Source organism: Oncorhynchus clarkii, chromosome 6 (assembly GCF_045791955.1).
Source record: "Oncorhynchus clarkii lewisi isolate Uvic-CL-2024 chromosome 6, UVic_Ocla_1.0, whole genome shotgun sequence".
In the NCBI taxonomy this organism is placed as follows: Eukaryota; Metazoa; Chordata; class Actinopteri; order Salmoniformes; family Salmonidae; genus Oncorhynchus; species Oncorhynchus clarkii.
Window position 1 is genome coordinate 90,081,546 of NC_092152.1, and position 19,708 is coordinate 90,101,253.

General features: G+C 48.3%; 1 pseudogene; it reads left to right on the forward strand.

The window, feature by feature from the left end:
* LOC139411796 (death-associated protein kinase 3-like) overlaps window positions 1–19,708 on the forward strand; it is a 33,703-nt pseudogene that overhangs the window by 11,161 nt on the left and 2,834 nt on the right.

The window sequence follows — 19,708 nt, forward strand, 5'->3', positions numbered from 1 at the left end:
GACTGCTGTACAAAGATGGTAGATATATAGAAAGATCTATAGACTGCTGTACAAAGATGGTAGATATATAGAAAGATCTAATGACTGCTGTACAAAGATGATAGATATATAGAAAGATCTGTAGACTGCTGTACAAAGATGGTAGATATATAGAAAGATCTATAGACTGCTGTACAAAGATGATAGATAAACTCAGCAAAAAAGTAAACGTCCTCTCACTGTCAACTGTGTTTATTTTCAGCAAACTTAACATGTGTAAATATTTGTATGAACATAACAAAATTCAACAACATAGAGACATAAACTGAACAAGTTCCACAGACATGTGACTAACAGAAGTAGAATAATGTGTCCCTGAACAAAGGGGGGGTCAAATGGCCCTAGCCCTCACCCTCTGATACAACAGGTCCCAGGTGTGCTCAATGGGATTGAGATCTGGGCTCTTCGCTGGCCATGGCAGAACACTGACATTCCTGTCTTGCAGGAAATTACACACAGAATGAGAGGTATGGCTGGTGGCATTGTCATGCTGGAGGGTCATGTCAGGATGAGCCTGTAGGAAGTCTACCACATGAGGATGTCTTCCCTGTAACGCACAGCATTGAGATCGCCTGCAATGACAACAAGCTCAATCCGATGATGCTGTGACACACTGCCCTAGACCATGACAGACGTCTCACAGTACGAACATTGCGATTTATTTCCCTGGCCACATCTGCATTTCTCATGCCTCCTTGCAGCATGCCTAAGGCACGTTCACGCAGATGAGCAGGGACCCTGGGCATCTTTCTTTTGGTGCTTTTCAGAGTCAGTAGAAAGGCCTCTTTAGTGTCCTAAGTTTTCATAACTGTGACCTTAATTGCCTACTGTCTGTAAGCTGTTAGTGTCTTAACGACCTTTCCACAGGTGCATGTTCATTCATTGTTTATGGTTCATTGAACAAGCATGGGAAACAGTGTTTAAACCCTTTACGATGAAGATCTGTGAAGTTATTTGGATTTTTGCGAATCATCTTTGAAAGACAGGGTCCTGAAAAAGGGACGTTTCTTTTTTTGCTGAGTTTATATAGAAAGATGAATAGACTGCTGTACAAAGATGATAGATATATAGAAAGATCTATAGACTGCTGTACGAAGTGAAACTGAAATATACAACTGTTTCGAGAAGTATAGTCACTTTAGACTGCAGGTACTGTATAATGCATTATGGTCTTGTCATGAGCTTGCTTAAATGAGGGCTGGACGGCGGAAATCTGTACTGCTGAGAGCTTTAAATCCCATTAATAAGAGACACACTTGGGGGGTGCAGCTCGCAGCACTTTACCTCAGATAGAGAGATGGACAGAGAGGGGGAGAGAGAGAGAAAGTGCTGTGTCAGGTATGGGAAAAGGGTTCAATAAGGGTGTAGTCCTTCCCGGCGTTGACAGAGAGGCTTGCTGTGGTCTCACCACAGGAAGACTGGGGGAGGGGGAGACGCGAGAGACGGGGAGGGGATACAGAGGGGGAGACGGGAGAGACGGGAGAGGGAGGAGGAGACGAAAGAGACAGGGGAGAGGGAGGAGGAGACAAAGGAGACGGGAGAGGGAGGAGGAGACGAAAGAGACGGGAGAGGGAGGAGGAGACGAAAGAGACGGGAGAGGGAGGAGGAGACGAAAGAGACGGGAGAGGGAGGAGGAGACGAAAGAGACGGGAGAGGGAGGAGGAGACGAAAGAGACAGGGGAGAGGGAGGAGGAGACGAAAGAGACAGGGGAGAGGCAGGAGGAGACGAAAGAGACAGGGGAGAGGCAGGAGGAGACGAAAGAGACGGGAGAGGGAGGAGGAGACGAAAGAGACAGGGGAGAGGGAGGAGGAGACAGGGGAGACGGGAGAGGGAGGAGGAGACGAAAGAGACGGGAGAGGGAGGAGGAGACGAAAGAGACAGGGGAGAGGGAGGAGGAGACGAAAGAGACAGGAGAGGGAGGAGGAGACAGGGGAGAGGGAGGAGGAGACGGAGGAGACAGGAGAGGGAGGAGGAGACGAAAGAGACGGGAGAGGGAGGAGGAGACGAAAGAGACGGGAGAGGGAGGAGGAGACGAAAGAGACGGGAGAGGGAGGAGGAGACGAAAGAGACGGGAGAGGGAGGAGGAGACGAAAGAGACGGGAGAGGGAGGAGGAGACGAAAGAGATGGGAGAGGGAGGAGGAGACGAAAGAGACGGGGGAGAGGGAGGAGGAGACGAAAGAGACGGGGGAGAGGGAGGAGGAGACAGGGGAGAGGGAGGAGGAGACAAAAGAGACAGGGGAGAGGGAGGAGGAGACGAAAGAGACGGGAGAGGGAGGAGGAGACAGGGGAGAGGGAGGAGGAGACAAAAGAGACAGGGGAGAGGGAGGAGGAGACAAAAGAGACAGGGGAGAGGGAGGAGGAGACGAAAGAGACGGGAGAGGGAGGAGGAGACGAAAGAGACGGGAGAGGGAGGAGGAGACGAAAGAGACGGGAGAGAGGGAGGAGAAGACGAAAGAGATGTGAGAGGGAGGAGGAGACGAAAGAGACAGGGGAGAGGGAAGAGGAGACAAAAGAGACAGGAGAAGGAGGAGGAGACGAAAGAGACGGGGGAGGGAAGGGGAGATGAAAGAGAGGGGATGGAGAGACAAAAGAGACAGGGGAGGGACAGACAAAGGAGAGGGGAGGGAGAGACAAAAGAGACAGGGGAGGGAGAGACAAAAGAGAGGGGAGGGACAGACAAAAGAGAGGGGAGGGACAGACAAAAGAGAGGGGAGGGAGAGACAAAAGAGAGGGGAGGGAGAGACAAAAGAGAGGGGAGGGAGAGACAAAAGATACATGGGAGGGAGAGACAAAAGAGAGGGGAGGGAGAGACAAAAGAGAGGGGAGACGGGAGACGGGAGAGACGGGAGAGGGAGGAGGAGACGAAAGAGACAGGGGAGAGGGAAGAGGAGACAAAGGAGACGGGAGAGGGAGGAGGAGACGAAAGAGACGGGAGAGGGAGGAGGAGACGAAAGAGACGGGAGAGGGAGGAGGAGACGAAAGAGACGGGAGAGGGAGGAGGAGACGAAAGAGACGGGAGAGGGAGGAGGAGACGAAAGAGACAGGGGAGAGGGAGGAGGAGACGAAAGAGACGCGAGAGGGAGGAGGAGACGAAAGAGACGCGAGAGGGAGGAGGAGACGAAAGAGACGCGAGAGGGAGGAGGAGACGAAAGAGACAGGAGAGGCAGGAGGAGACGAAAGAGACAGGGGAGAGGGAGGAGGAGACAAGAGACGGGAGAGGGAGGAGGAGACGAAAGAGACAGGGGAGAGGGAGGAGGAGACGAAAGAGACAGGGGAGGGGGAGGAGGAGACAAAAGAGACGGGAGAGGGAGGAGGAGACGAAAGAGACGGGAGAGAGGGAGGAGAAGACGAAAGAGATGTGAGAGGGAGGAGGAGACGAAAGAGACAGGGGAGAGGGAAGAGGAGACAAAAGAGACAGGAGAAGGAGGAGGAGACGAAAGAGACGGGGGAGGGAAGGGGAGATGAAAGAGAGGGGATGGAGAGACAAAAGAGACAGGGGAGGGACAGACAAAGGAGAGGGGAGGGAGAGACAAAAGAGACAGGGGAGGGAGAGACAAAAGAGAGGGGAGGGACAGACAAAAGAGAGGGGAGGGACAGACAAAAGAGAGGGGAGGGAGAGACAAAAGAGAGGGGAGGGAGAGACAAAAGAGAGGGGAGGGAGAGACAAAAGAGAGGGGAGGGAGAGACAAAAGATACATGGGAGGGAGAGACAAAAGAGAGGGGAGGGAGAGACAAAAGAGAGGGGAGACGGGAGACGGGAGAGACGGGAGAGGGAGGAGGAGACGAAAGAGACAGGGGAGAGGGAGGAGGAGACAAAGGAGACGGGAGAGGGAGGAGGAGACGAAAGAGACGGGAGAGGGAGGAGGAGACGAAAGAGACGGGAGAGGGAGGAGGAGACGAAAGAGACGGGAGAGGGAGGAGGAGACGAAAGAGACAGGGGAGAGGGAGGAGGAGACGAAAGAGACAGGGGAGAGGCAGGAGGAGACGAAAGAGACAGGGGAGAGGCAGGAGGAGACGAAAGAGACGGGAGAGGGAGGAGGAGACGAAAGAGACGGGAGAGGGAGGAGGAGACGAAAGAGACAGGGGAGAGGGAGGAGGAGACGAAAGAGACAGGGGAGAGGCAGGAGGAGACGAAAGAGACAGGGGAGAGGCAGGAGGAGACGAAAGAGACGGGAGAGGGAGGAGGAGACGAAAGAGACAGGGGAGAGGGAGGAGGAGACAGGGGAGACGGGAGAGGGAGGAGGAGACGAAAGAGACGGGAGAGGGAGGAGGAGACGAAAGAGACAGGGGAGAGGGAGGAGGAGACGAAAGAGACGGGAGAGGGAGGAGGAGACAGGGGAGAGGGAGGAGGAGACGAAAGAGACGGGAGAGGGAGGAGGAGACGAAAGAGACGGGAGAGGGAGGAGGAGACGAAAGAGACGGGAGAGGGAGGAGGAGACGAAAGAGACGGGAGAGGGAGGAGGAGACGAAAGAGACGGGAGAGGGAGGAGGAGACGAAAGAGACGCGAGAGGGAGGAGGAGACGAAAGAGACGGGAGAGGGAGGAGGAGACGAAAGAGACGGGGGAGAGGGAGGAGGAGACGAAAGAGACGGGGGAGAGGGAGGAGGAGACGAAAGAGACGGGGGAGAGGGAGGAGGAGACAGGGGAGAGGGAGGAGGAGACAAAAGAGACAGGGGAGAGGGAGGAGGAGACGAAAGAGACGGGAGAGGGAGGAGGAGACAGGGGAGAGGGAGGAGGAGACAAAAGAGACAGGGGAGAGGGAGGAGGACACAAAAGAGACAGGGGAGAGGGAGGAGGAGACGAAAGAGACAGGGGAGAGGGAGGAGGAGACAAAAGAGACGCGAGAGGGAGGAGGGGACGAAAGAGACAGGGGAGAGGGAGGAGGAGACGAAAGCGACAGGGGAGAGGGAGGAGGAGACAAAAGAGACGCGAGAGGGAGGAGGAGACGAAAGAGACGCGAGAGGGTGGAGGAGACGAAAGAGACGCGAGAGGGAGGAGGAGACGAAAGAGACGCGAGAGGGAGGAGGAGACGAAAGAGACAGGAGAGGCAGGAGGAGACGAAAGAGACAGGGGAGAGGGAGGAGGAGACAAGAGACGGGAGAGGGAGGAGGAGACGAAAGAGACAGGGGAGAGGGAGGAGGAGACGAAAGAGACAGGGGAGGGGGAGGAGGAGACAAAAGAGACGGGAGAGGGAGGAGGAGACGAAAGAGACGGGAGAGAGGGAGGAGAAGACGAAAGAGATGTGAGAGGGAGGAGGAGACGAAAGAGACAGGGGAGAGGGAAGAGGAGACAAAAGAGACAGGAGAAGGAGGAGGAGACGAAAGAGACGGGGGAGGGAAGGGGAGATGAAAGAGAGGGGATGGAGAGACAAAAGAGACAGGGGAGGGACAGACAAAGGAGAGGGGAGGGAGAGACAAAAGAGACAGGGGAGGGAGAGACAAAAGAGAGGGGAGGGACAGACAAAAGAGAGGGGAGGGACAGACAAAAGAGAGGGGAGGGAGAGACAAAAGAGAGGGGAGGGAGAGACAAAAGAGAGGGGAGGGAGAGACAAAAGAGAGGGGAGGGAGAGACAAAAGATACATGGGAGGGAGAGACAAAAGAGAGGGGAGGGAGAGACAAAAGAGAGGGGAGGGAGAGACAAAAGAGACAAGGAGAGGGAGAGACAAAAGAGAGGGGAGGGAGAGACAAAAGAGACAAGGGGAGGGAGAGACAAAAGAGACAAGGGGAGGGAGAGACAGAAGAGGTGAGGGAGAGACAAAAGAGAGGGGAGGGACAGACAAAAGAGAGGGGAGGGACAGACAAAAGAGAGGGGAGGGAGAGACAAAAGAGACATGGGAGGGAGAGACAAAAGAGAGGAGAGGGAGAGACAAAAGAGAGGGGAGGGAGAGACAAAAGAGAGGGGAGGGAGAGACAAAAGAGAGGAGGGAGAGACAAAAGAGACGGTAGAGGGAGAGACAAAAGAGAGGAGAGGGAGACGAAAGAGACAGAGGAGGGAGGGGGAGACGGGTGACATTTGTGATTCAGGCTGTACAGACTGAGGTAAATATGAAGTCCAGGGGTACATAGGAAGGCTCCTTTTCACCACAGCCGGCTGGCAATGCCAAAGTCAGGAACACAGTACGGTCACGGTGATGGAAGGTTTTAAAGGTGTCACCCAGAAGCAGGAAACAGGAGGAGAGGAGTAGCCCTGCAGAATAGGACAGGACATCCATTTAATGAGGCTGGACTACTCTTTCAACACGCGCTTAAGCCCTCTGACAGTGCACTTCTTTCATCCACGTTGGGTTGACAGGGTTTATCTGACGTTGGGTTGATAGGGTTTATCTGACGTTGGGTTGATAGGGTTTATCTGACGTTGGGTTGACAGGGTTTATCTGACGTTGGGTTGACAGGGTTTATCTGACGTTGGGTTGACAGGGTTTATCTGACGTTGGGTTGATAGGGTTTATCTGACGTTGGGTATATCTGACGTTGGGTTGACAGGGTTTATCTGACGTTGGGTTGACAGGGTTTATCTGACGTTGGATTGACAGGGTTTATCTGACGTTGGGTTGACAGGGTTTATCTGACGTTGGGTTGACAGGGTTTATTTGACGTTGGGTTTGTCAGGGTTTATCTGACGTTGGGTTGATAGGGTTTATTTGACGTTGGGTATATCTGACGTTGGGTTGACAGGGTTTATCTGACGTTGGGTATATCTGACGTTGGGTTGACAGGGTTTATCTGACGTTGGGTTGATAGGGTTTATCTGACGTTGGGTATATCTGACGTTGGGTTGACAGGGTTTATCTGACGTTGGGTTGACAGGGTTTATCTGACGTTGGGTTGGACAGGGTTTATCTGACGTTGGGTTGGACAGGGTTTATCTGACGTTGGGTTGGACAGGGTTTATCTGACGTTGGGTTGGACAGGGTTTATCTGACGTTGGGTTGGACAGGGTTTATCTGACATTGGGTTGACAGGGTTTATCTGACGTTGGGTTTGACAGGGTTTATCTGACATTGTGGTTGACAGGGTTTATCTGACGTTGGGTTGTCAGGGTTTATCTGACGTTGGGTTTATCTGACGTTGGGGTTGATAGGGTTTATCTGACGTTGGGTTTGACAGGGTTTATCTGACGTTGGGTTTGACAGGGTTTATCTGACGTTGGGTTTATCTGACGTTGGGTTGTCAGGGTTTATCTCACGTTGGGTTTGACGGGTTTATCTGACGTTGGGTTGACAGGGTTTATCTGACGTTGGGTTTATCTGACGTAGGGGTTGACAGGGTTTATCTGACGTTGGGTTTGACAGGGTTTATCGGACGTTGGGGTTGACAGGGTTTATCTGACGTTGGGTTGACAGGGTTTATCTGACGTTGGGTTGACAGGGTTTATCTGACGTTGGGTTGACAGGGTTTATCTGGCGTTGGGTTTGACGGGTTTATCTGACGTTGGGTTGACAGGGTTTATCTGACGTTGGGTTGACAGGGTTTATCTGACGTTGGGTTTGACAGGGTTTATCTGACGTTGGGTTGACAGGGTTTATCTGACGTTGGGTTTTACGGGGTTTATCTGACGTTGGGTTTGACAGGGGTTTATCTGACGTTGGGTTGACGGGTTTATCTGACGTTGGGTTGACAGGGTTTATCTGACGTTGGGTTGACAGGGTTTATCTGACGTTGGGTTGACAGGGTTTATCTGACGTTGGGTTGGCAGGGTTTATCTGACGTTGGGTTGACAGGGTTTATCTGACGTTGGGTTTTACGGGGTTTATCTGACGTTGGGTTGACAGGGTTTATCTGACGTTGGGTTGGCAGGGTTTATCTGACGTTGGGTTGACAGGGTTTATCTGACGTTGGGGTTGACAGGGTTTATCTGACGTTGGGTTGACAGGGTTTATTTTCTGATCTTTTTTAACCTAAGGAGACAGGACTGGAACAGACCCAGTAAACTCATGCACACTAATGATAGTGGTCTTGCACAGAAATGCTCTCTCAGCAAATCCCTTCACTCTCTTTCTGTTTTTCAGCCTGAAAACATCATGCTGTTGGACAAGAACGTGCCATTGCCAAGGATCAAACTAATCGATTTCGGACTCGCTCACAAAATCGAGGCGGGGGCAGAGTTTAAAAACATTTTTGGGACTCCTGAATTTGTGGGTAAGTTTAAAAAAAAATATTTTCCTTTATTTAACTAGGTAAGTTAGTTAAGAACAAATTCTTATTTTCAATGACGGCCTCGGAACAGTGGTTTAACTGCCTGTTCAGGGGCAGAACGATGCCATAAGTAGACTACCACACATGAATATGAATAACTACATTATCAATGGCAAATCAAATGTTAGTCACATGTGCTGAATACCACAGGTGTAGTAGACCTCACAGTGAAATGCTGAATACAACAGATGTAGTAGACCTCACAGTGAAATGCTGAATACCACAGGTGTAGTAGACCTCACAGTGAAATGCTGAATACAACAGATGTAGTAGACCTCACAGTGAAATGATGAATACAACAGGTGTAGGTAGACCTCACAGTGAAATGCTGAATACAACAGGTGTAGTAGACCTTACAGTGAAATGATGAATACAACAGGTGTAGTAGACCTTACAGTGAAATGATGAATACAACAGGTGTAGTAGACCTTACAGTGAAATGATGAATACAACAGGTGTAGTAGACCTCACAGTGAAATGATGAATACAACAGGTGTAGTAGACCTTACAGTGAAATGCTGAATACAACAGGTGTAGTAGACCTCACAGTGAAATGCTGAATACCACAGGTGTAGTAGACCTCACAGTGAAATGCTGAATACCACAGGTGTAGTAGACCTCACAGTGAAATGCTGAATACAACAGGTGTAGTAGACCTCACAGTGAAATGCTGAATACAACAGGTGTAGTAGACCTTACAGTGAAATGCTGAATACAACAGGTGTAGTAGACCTTACAGTGAAATGCTGAATACAACAGGTGTAGTAGACCTTACAGTGAAATGCTGAATACAACAGGTGTAGTAGACCTCACAGTGAAATGCTGAATACAACAGGTGTAGTAGACCTTACAGTGAAATGCTGAATACAACAGGTGTAGTAGACCTTACAGTGAAATGCTGAATACAACAGGTGTAGTAGACCTCACAGTGAAATGCTGAATACAACAGATGTAGTAGACCTCACAGTGAAATGCTGAATACCACAGGTGTAGTAGACCTCACAGTGAAATGCTGAATACAACAGATGTAGTAGACCTCACAGTGAAATGATGAATACAACAGGTGTAGGTAGACCTCACAGTGAAATGCTGAATACAACAGGTGTAGTAGACCTTACAGTGAAATGATGAATACAACAGGTGTAGTAGACCTTACAGTGAAATGATGAATACAACAGGTGTAGTAGACCTTACAGTGAAATGATGAATACAACAGGTGTAGTAGACCTCACAGTGAAATGCTGAATACAACAGGTGTAGTAGACCTTACAGTGAAATGCTGAATACAACAGGTGTAGTAGACCTCACAGTGAAATGCTGAATACAACAGGTGTAGTAGACCTTACAGTGAAATGCTGAATACAACAGGTGTAGTAGACCTTACAGTGAAATGCTGAATACAACAGGTGTAGTAGACCTTACAGTGAAATGCTGAATACAACAGGTGTAGTAGACCTCACAGTGAAATGCTGAATACCACAGGTGTAGTAGACCTCACAGTGAAATGCTGAATACAACAGATGTAGTAGACCTCACAGTGAAATGCTGAATACCACAGGTGTAGTAGACCTCACAGTGAAATGCTGAATACAACAGATGTAGTAGACCTCACAGTGAAATGATGAATACAACAGGTGTAGGTAGACCTCACAGTGAAATGCTGAATACAACAGGTGTAGTAGACCTTACAGTGAAATGATGAATACAACAGGTGTAGTAGACCTTACAGTGAAATGATGAATACAACAGGTGTAGTAGACCTTACAGTGAAATGCTGAATACAACAGGTGTAGTAGACCTTACAGTGAAATGCTGAATACAACAGGTGTAGGTAGACCTTACAGTGAAATGCTGAATACAACAGGTGTAGTAGACCTTACAGTGAAATGCTGAATACAACAGGTGTAGTAGACCTTACAGTGAAATGCTGAATACAACAGGTGTAGGTAGACCTTACAGTGAAATGCTGAATACAACAGGTGTAGTAGACCTCACAGTGAAATGCTGAATACAACAGGTGTAGTAGACCTCACAGTGAAATGCTGAATACAACAGGTGTAGTAGACCTCACAGTGAAATGCTGAATACAACAGGTGTAGGTAGACCTTACAGTGAAATGCTGAATACAACAGGTGTAGTAGACCTCACAGTGAAATGCTGAATACAACAGGTGTAGTAGACCTTACAGTGAAATGCTGAATACAACAGGTGTAGTAGACCTTACAGTGAAATGCTGAATACAACAGGTGTAGGTAGACCTTACAGTGAAATGCTGAATACAACAGGTGTAGTAGACCTTACAGTGAAATGATGAATACAACAGGTGTAGTAGACCTTACAGTGAAATGCTGAATACAACAGGTGTAGGTAGACCTTACAGTGAAATGCTGAATACAACAGGTGTAGTAGACCTCACAGTGAAATGCTGAATACAACAGGTGTAGTAGACCTCACAGTGAAATGCTGAATACAACAGGTGTAGTAGACCTCACAGTGAAATGCTGAATACAACAGGTGTAGGTAGACCTTACAGTGAAATGATGAATACAACAGATGTAGTAGACCTCACAGTGAAATGCTGAATACAACAGGTGTAGGTAGACCTTACAGTGAAATGATGAATACAACAGGTGTAGTAGACCTCACAGTGAAATGCTGAATACAACAGGTGTAGTAGACCTTACAGTGAAATGCTGAATACAACAGGTGTAGTAGACCTTACAGTGAAATGCTGAATACAACAGGTGTAGTAGACCTCACAGTGAAATGCTGAATACAACAGGTGTAGTAGACCTCACAGTGAAATGCTGAATACAACAGGTGTAGTAGACCTTACAGTGAAATGCTGAATACAACAGGTGTAGTAGACCTCACAGTGAAATGCTGAATACAACAGGTGTAGTAGACCTTACAGTGAAATGCTGAATACAACAGGTGTACTAGACCTTACAGTGAAATGCTGAATACAACAGGTGTAGTAGACCTCACAGTGAAATGCTGAATACAACAGGTGTAGTTGACCTTACAGTGAAATGCTGAATACAACAGGTGTAGTAGACCTCACAGTGAAATGCTGAATACAACAGGTGTAGTAGACCTCACAGTGACATGCTGAATACAACAGGTGTAGTAGACCTTACAGTGAAATGCTGAATACAACAGGTGTAGTAGACCTCACAGTGAAATGCTGAATACAACAGGTGTAGTAGACCTTACAGTGAAATGCTGAATACAACAGGTGTACTAGACCTTACAGTGAAATGCTGAATACAACAGGTGTAGTAGACCTCACAGTGAAATGCTGAATACAACAGGTGTAGTAGACCTCACAGTGAAATGATGAATACAACAGGTGTAGTTGACCTCACAGTGAAATGCTGAATACAACAGGTGTAGTAGACCTTACAGTGAAATGCTGAATACAACAGGTGTAGTAGACCTCACAGTGAAATGCTGAATACAACAGGTGTAATAGACCTCACAGTGAAATGCTGAATACAACAGGTGTAGTAGACCTGACAGTGAAATGTTTACTTACAAGCCCTTTAACCAACAATGCAGTTCAAGAAATTAGTGTTAAGAAGATATTTACAAAGTAACACACTAAAATAACAATACCGAGGCTATACACTGACGTGAGTGATACGAGGTGGTAATCATTTAGGCAGGTTACCTTCACAGGGACTATGGTGGTCTGCTTGAAACATGTACCAGTCAAATGTTTGGACACACCGGCTCCTTCAAGGGGTTTTCCTTTATTTGTACCATTTTCTACATTGTAAGATAATAGTGAAGACATCAAAACTATGAATTAACACATATGGAATCATGTAGTAACCAAAAAAGTGTTTTAAATTTTTTTAAAATAGTTTTAGATTCTTCAAAGTTGCTTGATCACACAGTCATCCGGAACAGCTTGTGCTCTCATGCATGCTTCAGTGTTGCTTGCCTCGAAGCGAGCATAAAAGGCATTTAGCTTGTGTGGTAGGCTCGCGTCACTTGGCAGCTCGCGGCTGGGTTTCTCTTTGTGATCGTTAGCAAGCCCTGCCACATCCGACGAGCGTCAGAGCCGGTGTAGTAGGATTCAATCTGAGTCCTGTATTGATGCTTTGCCCGTTTAGCAGGATTTCTTAGGATTAGTGTCCCACTCTAGCCTTTAGCTCGATGCGGATGTTGCCTGTAATCCATGGCTTCTGGTTGGAATATGTACGTACGGTCACTGTGGGGACGACGATGCACTTATTGATGAAGCCGGTTACTGAGGTTACTCCTCAATGCCAAGGGATGAATCCTGGAACATATTCCAGTCTGTGCTGCAAAACAGTCCTGTAGCGTAGCATCCACGTCATCTGACCACTTCCGTATTGAGCGAGTCACTGGTACTTCCTGCTTTTAGTTTTTGCTAGTAAGCAGGAATCAGGAGCATAGAATTATGGTCAGATTTGCCAAATGGAGGGCGAGGGAGAGCTTTGTACATGTTTCTGTGTGTGGAGTAAAGGAGGTCTAGTGTTTTGTCCCTCAGGTTGCACTGAGGTAGAAATTGCTGGTAGAAATGAGGTAAAACGGATTTAAGTTTGCCTGCATTAAAGTCCCCGGCCACTAGGAGGGCCGCTTCTGGATGAGCGTTTTCTTGTTTGTTTATGGCCTTACACAGCTCGTTGAGTGCGGTCTTAGTGCCAGCATCGGTTTGTGGTGGTAAATAGACAGCTACGAATAATACAGATGAGAACTCTCTTGGTAGATAGTGTGGTCTACAGCTTATCACGAGGTACTCTACCTCAGGCGAGCATAACCTTGAGACTTCTTTAATGTTAGACATCGCACACCAGCTGTTATTGGCAAATAGTGTTCATGAGTTCAATGTGTTGATGAGACCCTGACAAATCTCAGGTATTAACAGGAAATGCATTGTTTTGATGTAAATACTACTTTCTATCATTCATTCAGTCTTCTAGTGACCTTCTGTCTGTTATGGACACATTCAGTCTTCTAGTGACCTTCTGTCTGTTATGGACACATTCAGTCTTCTAGTGACCTTCTGTCTGTTATGGACACATTCAGTCTTCTAGTGACCTTCTGTCTGTTATGCACACATTCAGTCTTCTAGTGACCTTCTGTCTGTTATGGACACATTCAGTCTTCTAGTGACCTTCTGTCTGTTATGGACACATTCAGTCTTCTAGTGACCTTCTGTCTGTTATGCACACATTCAGTCTTCTAGTGACCTTCTGTCTGTTATTGACACATTCAGTCTTCTAGTGACCTTCTGTCTGTTATGGACACATTCAGTCTTCTAGTGACCTTCTGTCTGTTATGCACACATTCAGTCTTCTAGTGACCTTCTGTCTGTTATTGACACATTCAGTCTTCTAGTGACCTTCTGTCTGTTATTGACACATTCAGTCTTCTAGTGACCTTCTGTCTGTTATGGACACATTCAGTCTTCTAGTGACCTTCTGTCTGTTATTGACACATTCAGTCTTCTAGTGACCTTCTGTCTGTTATTGACACATTCAGTCTTCTAGTGACCTTCTGTCTGTTATTGACACATTCAGTCTTCTAGTGACCTTCTGTCTGTTATTGACACATTCAGTCTTCTAGTGACCTTCTGTCTGTTATGGACACATTCAGTCTTCTAGTGACCTTCTGTCTGTTATGGACACATTCAGTCTTCTAGTGACCTTCTGTCTGTTATTGACACATTCAGTCTTCTAGTGACCTTCTGTCTGTTATTGACACATTCAGTCTTCTAGTGACCTTCTGTCTGTTATTGACACATTAAAGATAATAATAGAAAATACACTGTTTTGATCCACTTCCCTTTTCTATTTCTGATGCATTTAGTGCAGTGTTCTGCTGATTGGTCAACCTGTCTGTTTCAGCCCCAGAGATAGTGATGCATTTAGTGCAGTGTTCTGCTGATTGGTCAACCTGTCTGTTTCAGCCCCAGAGATAGTGATGCATTTAGTGCAGTGTTCTGCTGATTGGTCAACCTGTCTGTTTCAGCCCCAGAGATAGTGATGCATTTAGTGCAGTGTTCTGCTGATTGGTCAACCTGTCTGTTTCAGCCCCAGAGATAGTGATGCTGATTGGTCAACCTGTCTGTTTCAGCCCCAGAGATAGTGAACTACGAACCGCTGGGACTGGAGGCAGATATGTGGAGTATAGGAGTCATCACCTACATCCTGTGAGTTTAGGTTCATCACGACATGAACCACACTACACATTAACCCTTATTAGGGAGTTCAACACAACATGAACCACACTACACATGAACCCTTCTTAGGGAGTTCAACATGAAGCATGAACCACACTACACATGAACTCTTCTTAGGGAGTTCAACACACCATGAAGCATGAACCACACTACACATGAACCCTTCTTGGGAATAAGAAAATACAAAATAGGGGACACAATAACCCGACGCGCACCAGTCAAACACATGTGCACATGCACTTACAATAAACATGGGGGGAACAGAGGGTTAAATACACAACACGTAATGAGGGAAATGAAAACCAGGTGTGTGGGAAAACAAGACAAAACAAATGGAAAATGAAAAAAATGGATCGGCGATGGCTAGAAGGCCCGGCGACGTCGACCGCCGAACAGCGCCCGAACAAGGAGAGGCATCGACTTTGGCAGAAGTCGTGACATGTAAACAGGGATGGTGTAGGTGAAACACATGCAATGTTCCTAACGCTCCTCCTGTTCTGGCCTTGTTGTCGTTGTGTTCCAGGCTGAGTGGAGCGTCTCCCTTCCTGGGAGAGACTAAACAGGACACGCTGGCCAACATCTCAGCCATGAACTACGAGTTCGACGAGGAGTTCTTCTGTAGAACCAGTGAACTGGCCAAAAGCTTCATACGGCAGCTACTGGAGAGAGACAAGATGTAAGGAGTGATTAGAGGTCAGGGGTCAGGGGTCAGCTGGCTAATATGACAGCTACTGGAGAGAGACAAGATGTAAGGAGGGGTTAGAGGTCAGGGGTTAGGGGTCAGCTGGCTAATATGACAGCTGCTGGAGAGAGACAAGATGTAAGGAGGGATTAGAGATCAGGGGTTAGGGGTCAGCTGGCTAATATGACAACTGCTGGAGAGAGACAAGATGTAAGGAGGGATTAGAGATCAGGGGTCAGGGGTCAGCTGGCTAATATGACAGCTACTGGAGAGAGGCTAGATGTAAAGGAGGGATTAGAGGTCAGGGGTCAGCTGGCTAATGTGACAGCTACTGGAGAGAGACAAGATGTAAGGAGGGATTAGAGGTCAGGGGTCAGTGGTCAGCTGGCTAATATGACAGCTACTGGAGAGAGGCTAGATGTAAGGAGGGATTAGAGGTCAGGGGTCAGGGGTCAGCTGGCTAATATGACAGCTGCTGGAGAGAGGATAGATGTAAGGAGGGATTAGAGATCAGGGGTCAGGGGTCAGCTGGCTAATATGACAGCTACTGGAGAGAGGCTAGATGTAAGGAGGGATTAGAGGTCAGGGGCCAGCTGGCTAATGTGACAGCTACTGGAGAGAGACAAGATGTAAGGAGGGATTAGAGGTCAGGGGTCAGTGGTCAGCTGGCTAATATGACAGCTACTGGAGAGAGGCTATATGTAAGGAGGGATTAGAGGTCAGGGGTCAGGGGTCAGCTGGCTAATATGACAGCTACTGGAGAGAGACAAGATGTAAGGAGGGGTTAGAGGTCAGGGGTTAGGGGTCAGCTGGCTAATATGACAGCTGCTGGAGAGAGACAAGATGTAAGGAGGGATTAGAGATCAGGGGTTAGGGGTCAGCTGGCTAATATGACAACTGCTGGAGAGAGACAAGATGTAAGGAGGGATTAGAGATCAGGGGTCAGGGGTCAGCTGGCTAATATGACAGCTACTGGAGAGAGGCTAGATGTAAAGGAGGGATTAGAGGTCAGGGGTCAGCTGGCTAATGTGACAGCTACTGGAGAGAGACAAGATGTAAGGAGGGATTAGAGGTCAGGGGTCAGTGGTCAGCTGGCTAATATGACAGCTACTGGAGAGAGGCTAGATGTAAGGAGGGATTAGAGGTCAGGGGTCAGGGGTCAGCTGGCTAATGTGACAGCTACTGGAGAGAGACAAGATGTAATGAGGGGTTAGAGGTCAGGGGTTAGGGGTCAGCTGGCTAATATGACAGCTGCTGGAGAGAGGATAGATGTAAGGAGGGATTAGAGATCAGGGGTCAGGGGTCAGCTGGCTAATATGACAGCTACTGGAGAGAGGCTAGATGTAAGGAGGGATTAGAGGTCAGGGGCCAGCTGGCTAATGTGACAGCTACTGGAGAGAGACAAGATGTAAGGAGGGATTAGAGGTCAGGGGTCAGTGGTCAGCTGGCTAATATGACAGCTACTGGAGAGAGGCTATATGTAAGGAGGGATTAGAGGTCAGGGGTCAGGGGTCAGCTGGCTAATGTGACAGCTACTGGAGAAAGGCTAGATGTAAGGAGGGATTGGAGGTCGGGGGTTAGGGGTCAGGGTCAGCTGGCTAATATGACAGCTGCTGGAGAGAGGCTAGATGTAAGGAGGGATTAGAGGTCAGGGGTCAGGGGTCAGCTGGCTAATATGACAGCTACTGGAGAGAGACAAGATGTAAGGAGGGATTAGAGGTCAGGGGTTAGGGGTCAGCTGGCTAATATGACAGCTGCTGGAGAGAGACAAGATGTAAGGAGGGATTAGAGGTCAGGGGTTAGGGGTCAGGGTCAGCTGGCTAATATGACAGCTGCTGGAGAGAGACAAGATGTAAGGAGGGATTAGAGGTCAGGGGTAAGGGGTCAGGGTCAACTGGCTAATATGACAGCTGCTGGAGAGAGACAAGATGTAAGGGGGGATTAGAGGTCAGGGGTTAGGGGTCAGCTGGCTAATATGACAGCTACTGGAGAGAGACAAGATGTAAGGAGGGATTAGAGGTCAGGGGTTAGGGGTCAGCTGGCTAATATGACAGCTGCTGGAGAGAGGCTAGATGTAAGGAGGGATTGGAGGTCGGGGGTTAGGGGTCAGGGTCAGCTGGCTAATATGACAGCTGCTGGAGAGAGGCTAGATGTAAGGAGGGATTAGAGGTCAGGGGTCAGCTGGCTGATATGACAGCTACTGGAGAGAGACAAGATGTAAGGAGGGATTAGAGGTCAGGGGTTAGGGGTCAGCTGGCTAATATGACAACTGCTGGAGAGAGGCTAGATGTAAGGAGGGATTAGAGGTCAGGGGTCAGGGGTCAGCTGGCTAATATGACAGCTGCTGGAGAGAGACAAGATGTAAGGAGGGATTAGAGGTCAGGGGTTAGGGGTCAGGGTCAGCTGGCTAATATGACAGCTGCTGGAGAGAGACAAAATGTAAGGAGGGATTAGAGGTCAGGGATTAGGGGTCAGCTGGCTAATATGACAGCTGCTGGAGAGAGACAAGATGTAACGAGGGATTAGAGGTCAGGGTCAGCTGGCTAATATGACAGCTACTGGAGAGAGACAAGATGTAAGGAGGGATTAGAGGTCAGGGGTTAGGGGTTAGGGTCAGGGTCAGCTGGCTAATATGACAGCTACTGGAGAGAGACAAGATGTAAGGAGAGATTGGAGGTTAGGGGTCAGGGTCAGGGTCAGCTGGCTAATATGACAGCTGCTGGAGAGAGGCTAGATGTTAGGAGAGATTGGAGGTCGGGGGTTAGGGGTCAGGGTCAGCTGGCTAATATGACAGCTGCTGGAGAGAGAGTTGATGTAAGGAGAGATTGGAGATCGGGGGTTAGGGGTCAGGGGTGAGGTGGAGAGGGTGAGGAGGAGAGGAGTTAGAGGTGAGGAGTCTGGGTTGAGGAGAGGGGTCAAATATGAAGGGTCCGGGCTGTGGTGAGGAGGAGAGGAGTCAGAGGTGAGGGGTCAGGGGTGAGGAGGAGAGTGGTCAGAGGTAAGAGGTCAGAGATACGGGGTCTGGGTTGAGTTGAGGAGGAGAGGGGTCCGGGGTGAGGGGTCAGATGTGACGGGTCAGAGGTGAGAGATCTGGGGTCAGAGATGAGGGGTCAGAGGTGAGGTGGAGCTGGACAAGAAGTGAGGTTTGGGGTTTGAACCTGTGCCAAAAGACTGTTAGACCACTGAGCTAAAGCCTAGACAATATCTATGGAAACTAACACTAGTCTTCCTGGCTCAGGGAAGGTCAAAGGATGTATTGTGTTTCTACATCACATTGTAGAACGGCTGTATAGAAACATGTATTTACACACTTTTGAGACCATGCGGTTTGTTTACGTTACTCTGCATGCCTCTACACAGTACACACTCTCTCTTGATGACAGTAACGCTGAACGATCTGTGTACAAGGTCAAAACAGACGACACTGTCACAGTCTAAAATCAAGTTCCTTACATCCTCCTGTTCTGTGTGGTCCCCTTTGTGAGGACATAAATTACGTTCGTAAAGTATTCAGACCCTTTAACTTTTCCCACATTTTGTTTACGTTACAGTCCTATTCTAAAATTGATAAAAAAATATATTTTACCTCCTCCATCTACGCACAATACCCCATAACGACAAAGCGAAAACAGGTTTTTGTCATTTCCATAAGCATTCAGACCCCTATGAGACTCGAAATTGAGCTCAGGTGCATCCTGTTACCATTGATCATCCTTGAGATGTTTCTACAACTTGATTGGAGTCCATCTGTGGTAAATTCAATTGATTGGACATGATTTGGAAAGGCACACACATGTATATATAAGGTCCCACAGTTGACAGTGCATGTCAGAGCAAAAACCAAGCCATGAGGTTGAAGGAATTGTTTGTAGAGCTCAGAGACAGGATTGTGTCGAGACACAGATCTGGGGAAGGGTACAACAATCTTCTGCAGCATTGAAGGTCCCAAGAACACAGATGGCCTCCATCATTCTTAAATGGAAGAAGTTTGGAACCACCAAGAATCTTCCTAGAGCTGGCCGCCTGGCCAAACTGAGCAATCGGTGGAGAAGGGCCTTGGTCAGGGAGGTGACCAAGAACCTGATGGTCACTCTGACAGAGTTCCAGAGTTCCTCTGTGGAGATGAGAGAACCTTCCAGAAGGACAACTATTTCTGCAGTACTCCACCAATCAGGCCTTTATGGTAGAGTGGCCAGACGGAAGCCACTCCTCAGTAAAAGGCACATGACAGTCTGCTTGGAGTTTGCCAAAAGGCACCTAAAGCCCATAAGAAACAAGATTCTCTGGTCTGATGAAACGAAGATTGAACTCTGAATGTTAAGCATCACGTCTGGAGGCAACCTGGCACCATCCCTACAGTGAAGCATGGTGGTGGCAGCATCATGCTGTGGGGATGATTTTCAACGGCAGGGACTTGGGGACTAGTCAGGATCGAGGGAAAGATGAATGGAGCAAAGTACGGAGAGATCCTTGATGAAAACCTGCTCCAGAGCGCTCAGGACCTCAGACTGGGGCGAAGGTTCACCTTGCAACAGGACAACGACCCTAAGCACACACCCAAGACAACGCAGA